Consider the following 6000-nt stretch of genomic DNA (forward strand, 5'->3'; position numbering starts at 1 on the left):
CATGGGTGTCTGGGAAGAAGAATGTCCTTGTTGTGAGAATTAGCCACAAGATGGCTGTTGAGATCAGAAGCTCTAATTATTCTGTGTATGTATTCTTTAGTCTGTTAAATAAACACTGTTAACCTTCTCAGCAGAGTACGTTTTGTTCAGTACTGAAGGTTACAGAAGTTGGAAGTTCAGTTACAATAGTGATATACAATACAGGCAAACCTTATTAATCACAGACCTGGCATTTGTGGTTTGGCATATCTGCAGTTGGGTAGTTGCCAGCAAACTTTGTTATGCCTGATTAAATTAGACAATTAAAAGGTTAAGCCTTGCATATCCATGGGTCGTGGGAGGGCAAAAATGACCTCTGAGATAGTTTCTACCTGCCATTGAGGTCACGAGTCATTAAGTGAGCCGGATCTCACCATCAGTGAGACCCGGTTTCAGGAGCTGCACAGGGAGAGCAGGCTCAGCCGGATCGGCTGCCCACACAATTGCTGGCTCCATGATGGAGCTGGTGGGGGCTGGGGAGCTTGGGGGTTGCACGGCCCCCAGAAGCTCCAATATGCCTTGCGCAAGCTGAACATCTGCGCGTTATAAAAAAATGCAAATAAATAAATAAATAAATAAATAAATAAATAAATAAATAAATAAATAAATAAATGTCTGCTTGGCAGAACTACATACATGGCTCAGTAATCTGGAACAGGCCAATAAATAGACGCTGACTATTTTAAATACACTCAGACTATTTTTTTAAAAACATCTGAAGACCCATCTTGTCACCTGTGCTTTTTCAGCTTTTTAAATTTGTAGGTTTTAGTTTTATTCCGTTTTTGAATTGTTAAACTGTTTTAACCTTTTATATTTGTTTTAATTGTTTTTATGTCATTGTTAACCGCCCAGAGACGAAGGTTTGGGCGGTATATAAGATAGATAGATAGATAGATAGATAGATAGATAGATAGATATTGGATGAGAACATATAGAAGACATAGAAGAAGAGTGTTTTTGAAGACTTTGAAGTGTGATGGTGGAATATAGGATGAGAACATATGGAAGGCATCATAGGAAGCCAAGAAAAAACAAGAGAAGAGGTGTGATATCTTGCCACTTGAGGCAAGACAAGCTGTGACTTGAATCACAGAATTGGCCCTGCCTTGCTTGCTTTATTCTCTGCAAATGAGATGTGTATGGATCCCATGTCATTTGGGGACAGAGTCAGTGGGGAGGGGGCTTTAACCCTATTCCTGCTGTTATCCTGAATCTGGACAAAGACTGACAGGTAGGGGTGTGCAATTCGAATTTTCAGTGTTTCGATTCGGATCTGAACCGAAACACCCCTGTTCTGTTTTGTGTCCGAATATTGCCCATCCAAGCCATCCAAATCACTCCTGATTCGATTTGGATCCAAATCACTCCTGATTCGATTTGGATCCAAATTTATCTGAATCCAAATCCAAATCCAAATTGATTCGGATTTTAAAAAATGGGTCCCAGGGGCAAAATAGTGAGGTGGAGTTGTAGTGCCCAATGGATGGAGGCTACCACCCAAATTTTTTTCAAAGGATTTGGGCAGAGGGCTGATTTTTGGTTAATTGTTGAAGTTTACGCATCTTTAAGGTTTTTCCTCATAATAAGTTATAATGGAGCTTTCAGCAGCCCCATAAGTGCACTTGGGGGGTGCTGGGGTGGCCCAAAGCAAGTGGTGGTGTAGTGCACATAGGGTGCCAACCACCCCCATGGGTTTCTAACCCATGGGGTACAGGGTTCTGTTGTTTCTGAGGTATTCTGAGTGTGGATTCTATGATAGCAAATGAGATTTTCAATTAGACACCATGAATCCACTCTAATTTAGAGACTCCGTATGTCCGTGTAGAGACTCCGTATGTCTTTTTGTTAGTACGTTTTCATTAGGTTTATTCAGTATTGTTGTATGCATTTCAAGCCAAAAATGCTCTTCCTCAGAGGCAATAGTTGGGCAAATGAAACTGATCACAATGACATTGTGAACAATTTTATTTACCCAAGAATTGTCTCTGAGGAAGGGTGTTTTTGGCTTGAAACACATTAGGCAATACTGAACAAACTGAATGAAAGTGTATTGACAAAAAAAACCATACTGAGTAAATCTATGGAAATTCACCAGCAGCTTTTGGGAGTCCCTCCCTCCTTTTTTCTCTTTCTGAATGGGCTTCTCGCCCAGAGACTGCTGTGTCATTCCAGGGGCCTGTGGAATAAAACCCATTTGTGGATGGTGAGGGCAGAAGGAAGCAGGCTCTCATGTTACTGCTGCCTTCTCTCACCCACCTCCCCATCTGGAACGAGGAATGCCCTGCCCACACACACGGTTCATTCCCATTTGTGGGTGGTGTTTCATGTGATTCTTGTTAATTGTTAAGAGCAAGTCAGAGGGAAGGTGAGTGGATTCTTTAAAAAACCAAAACCATCCCTGTGTATCGCTGTGCTTTCTCCAGCTTGCTTTCCTTGCTGCTCGAACCGAGCTCCCTCCCTTTTCCCGGTGCCCTCATTCCAGATGCTCCCTCTGTGTCCCCCTATCAGTCTTCCTGCCCACAGATGATTGGCTAGCCTGCCCTGGCCAGCCGGATTGGCCCAGATGAATACTGGCTCCGTGATGGAGCCGGTTGGGGCGGCAGGGTTTGGGGGGGGGCCTCCTGGACCCCAGAATGCCCCACGTGAGTGTGCATGGTATTCTGGGGAGTCTCCTGATGCCAGGAGGCCACTTGTGAGTCACTGCAGTGCAGAGCTGCGGCATGGCACCACACAACCTTTTAACCCAATTTCCCCAGCTCTCGCATCTGGAACCCGGGTTAAGCTGCGGGCTCCATAAGTGGGCTTGCCGCTGAGCTGCCTCTAGGAGCTCCCGTTGCTTCCCATGATTGGGAGAAATCAGGCTAGCCTTCCCTAGCCCAATTTTTGTCGATCGTGGGAATAGCTCCATCAACTGCTTGGCTTGGGTTTGTCAAGCATCTGGGGCCAGGACATTCAGGGCTACTGGCACTGATGTGAGGAAACAGAGCCAGACTGATAGGGAAGTCTTGGGCTAAGACATCTTGCCGTCCTAACTGACTGGGCAGTGCCATCACAAAGGGTGCAGCCCTTCCTTCAGATCACTTCAAGGCTTTTCATAATGTGCAACTGGACACCAAACGTACAGTTTAAAATAAAAGAAGAAAGAAAAAGACTGCTGTTCTAGAAGAACATTTGTGCAGTTCAAAAATTCAAGTTACGCAGAAGCTGTATTATTTTAGATTAGAGGTTCCTAAATGGTAGCCCTCCAGATGCTGCTGAACTACAGCTCCCATCATTCCTATCTACACTTTATTGTGGCTGGGGATGATGGGAGTTGTAATTCAGCAAAATCTGAAGGACCACAGGTTGGGAATCCCTGTTTTAGATGATGTCAAAAGTGACTGATAACTATGAGAAAAGTGAAAGGAGTCATCCAGGCATCTCGGGAACCCAGGCCCTGATCAAGTGGGCCCTTTTCTCCTCCCCTTTCCAAAGACCCTTCCCACTGACTCCACTGTTACTCCCCACAGAATCTTGGCCAACGAATATTACACTTCTGCAATAGTGCTGTCAAGTTTCCAGTTTTGAGAATACCTCCACGCAGGGGCGTAGCAAGGTTGGAGTGGGCCCAGAGACAAGATTTTAAAATGCCCCCCCCCACAAAGTCCAGGGCCTCCGCACACCCCAGGCCCCCAAGGATTTAAGTCTGATATTCCAAAATAAGTATGCTGCCTGCAAATACATTTCACTGAATACACACACACGTCACAATATATAGTGATATACATTGAGTACTATACCTTTGTATTACTTTTAATGCCTAGAACACACTAGAAAGATGAATGATTAAAATGGCCCCCTCGCTGCAGATTAGCAAAGGAGACTTTCAACCATGCAGGGTGAACCTATGTTTGTTTTCCCAGAATTCTGAACAAATTCAGTCAAGTTTGATTGCAGGAGGTTTTTCACAGGAGGCTTTTAAAGCCCTTTAAGACACATCTCCTCTGGAATGGAGGTGCTGCATTCACATGTTGGCCAGATTGACCCTGAAGTCCCTGCAAGTTATTGGGGAGCAGTTCACACACAAGAAAAATAAAATAAAAGCACCACACATGCTTCACAGTTCTCACTCAGACCTTCTGGGTTGCAAAACAACTTGAACATAAGTGCATTTATAAATGAATGAATGAATAAATAAAATTAATAAAATACTGTTCCAAAAGTTTTTGCAATTTTCTGCCATGAAACAAGCCACTTATAGGACTTTTTAGATAGTTTTTTTTAAGTCAGCAAATTTTCCAAGCTGTTTCAAAATAAATATTCAGAGACTTCTCGGTCCCTCCCCCCCCCCATATCCAAGCCCTATGGCAAGCAGATCCCTATATATGGGGGGGGGGCGGGAAAGGTAACCACAAAAAGGAGTTCACACTCTACCTGGCAAATGCTGGTCTGGGTTAAGCAGGGCAGCAAGGGGTCTTCTGCTGCAGAGAACACTCTGGCTGCCTCCTCCTTCCTGGCTTGCTTGGGCCCTACTCGAGTTCAGGCTTCACTGCGGCCTACACGGAGGCCTCCGTGGAAGCCCCGCCCACCCACCGATCAGCTGAGAGGCGGGAGAAAAGGAGCTCTTTGCAGCTTGCCTGCTGCTTCGATTGCGGGGCTAGCAGAACAAGCAGGAGAGACGGCGAAGAGGGCAAGTGGCTGAGAGGCTATGGGGCTGGGCAGGGGGCAATGGGGAGTCACATGGGGTGCCTCTGGGGTGCCCCTCCAGGCAGTGGGGCCCCCAGACAACTGTCTCCCCTTGCCCTATCATTGTTACGCGCCTGCCTCCACGTAGACTTTAAAATGATGTAGAATGCGACTCTAGGCAACAAATTACACATGTACGGACAAGGAAAGTGTATAGGTGTGTGCTTTTGTGGTGCATGCCACACAAACAAATATTTCACTTGTATACTATTGTGCAGTTGTGAATTTTCCTTTTTTAAAAAAAGCCCCGGATACCTCCCAGTGCATCCCATTTGAGATTAAAAGTACGAGTTATGCATTGTCATTTAATTTCAATATGACTGCTTCAAGTAATTCTCCTCATCATGTCAACCTAATTTTCCATGAAGGCTTCAGCACCACCTCTTAGTTATCATTCCCTACTGAAGTATGTGTGACCCTTGTCCCCATCTTTCTTCCCTCCCTCCGTTGATTATTATGTGACAAATTTCATATTGTAAGCTTGGGGGGGGGCAGAGACCTACCTTCCTCTTTCCACTCAAAAAGCACGATGCACACTGATGTTGCTGTATGAGTAATAAATGTCACAGAGGATGCTGGGTGGCAACATTTGGAGTATTTGTGGCCATCTGAGAGTCAAACCTTGCCTTCCCCTGGCAAAGGATTCTGGGTAGCAGTTCTCATAGTGGAACACAGAGTTTCATTTCTGTCCTATGAAACATGGCTGCCCAAATTTGTTTATGCTAGCTGGCCAGCCCCGACAGAGATAAAATCATAGGAAACAGAGTCAAACTTTGCTTTTTAGGAAATATATTTATTGTGGAAACCATCACAGGATCTCCAGTTTATATCGGATTGAGAGGATGTGGTTGATTTGGTTTTAAAGCCAGTAGCAGACCTTAGTAGTTGAGAAATAACAAAGGTGCATCAATACAGCTAATTGACCACTAGGAGGCAGTAGGAAGAAAGGATAATAAAACAGCTCTAACAAACTGTTCAGGAAATAGCAAGAGCTTTGGGAAGAAAAATTAATATTGCAGTTATATTTCAGCAAGGAAGTGTTTCATTCATTCCAGTCAGAGACACATAGCTTTTTTAAAAAAAGTAGATCTAGTTTTCCCAGTTTTAAATCCTTTTAAACTCTGGGAGTTCCAATAGCACAAGAGCATCCATATTTTGAAACAAGGGGTGGCCATCTGCTGGCAATTCATGAAAAATACATCTCTTTTCAATATTACTTTTCAATATGCAGCA

The 6000-nt window shown here is 44.4% G+C and overlaps 1 protein-coding gene across 3 annotated transcripts in view; it reads right to left on the reverse strand.

The window, feature by feature from the left end:
• The window catches only part of LOC128328875 (C-type lectin BpLec-like), a 33101-nt gene extending 27724 nt beyond the window's left edge, over nucleotides 1-5377 (reverse strand). Inside the window, exon 1 of one of the 3 annotated variants that reach the window (XM_053259055.1) lies at nucleotides 5271-5377. The gene's annotated coding sequence lies outside the window, so the exon portion shown is untranslated. Of the gene's footprint in view, nucleotides 1-4455; nucleotides 4545-5270 lie in introns of those variants that run through there. The other 2 variants (XM_053259054.1, XM_053259052.1) reach the window with 2 other exon arrangements.
• Nucleotides 5378-6000: the final 623 nt, after the last annotated feature.

This window comes from Hemicordylus capensis, chromosome 6, assembly GCF_027244095.1.
Source record: "Hemicordylus capensis ecotype Gifberg chromosome 6, rHemCap1.1.pri, whole genome shotgun sequence".
NCBI classification, from domain to species: domain Eukaryota; kingdom Metazoa; phylum Chordata; class Lepidosauria; order Squamata; family Cordylidae; genus Hemicordylus; species Hemicordylus capensis.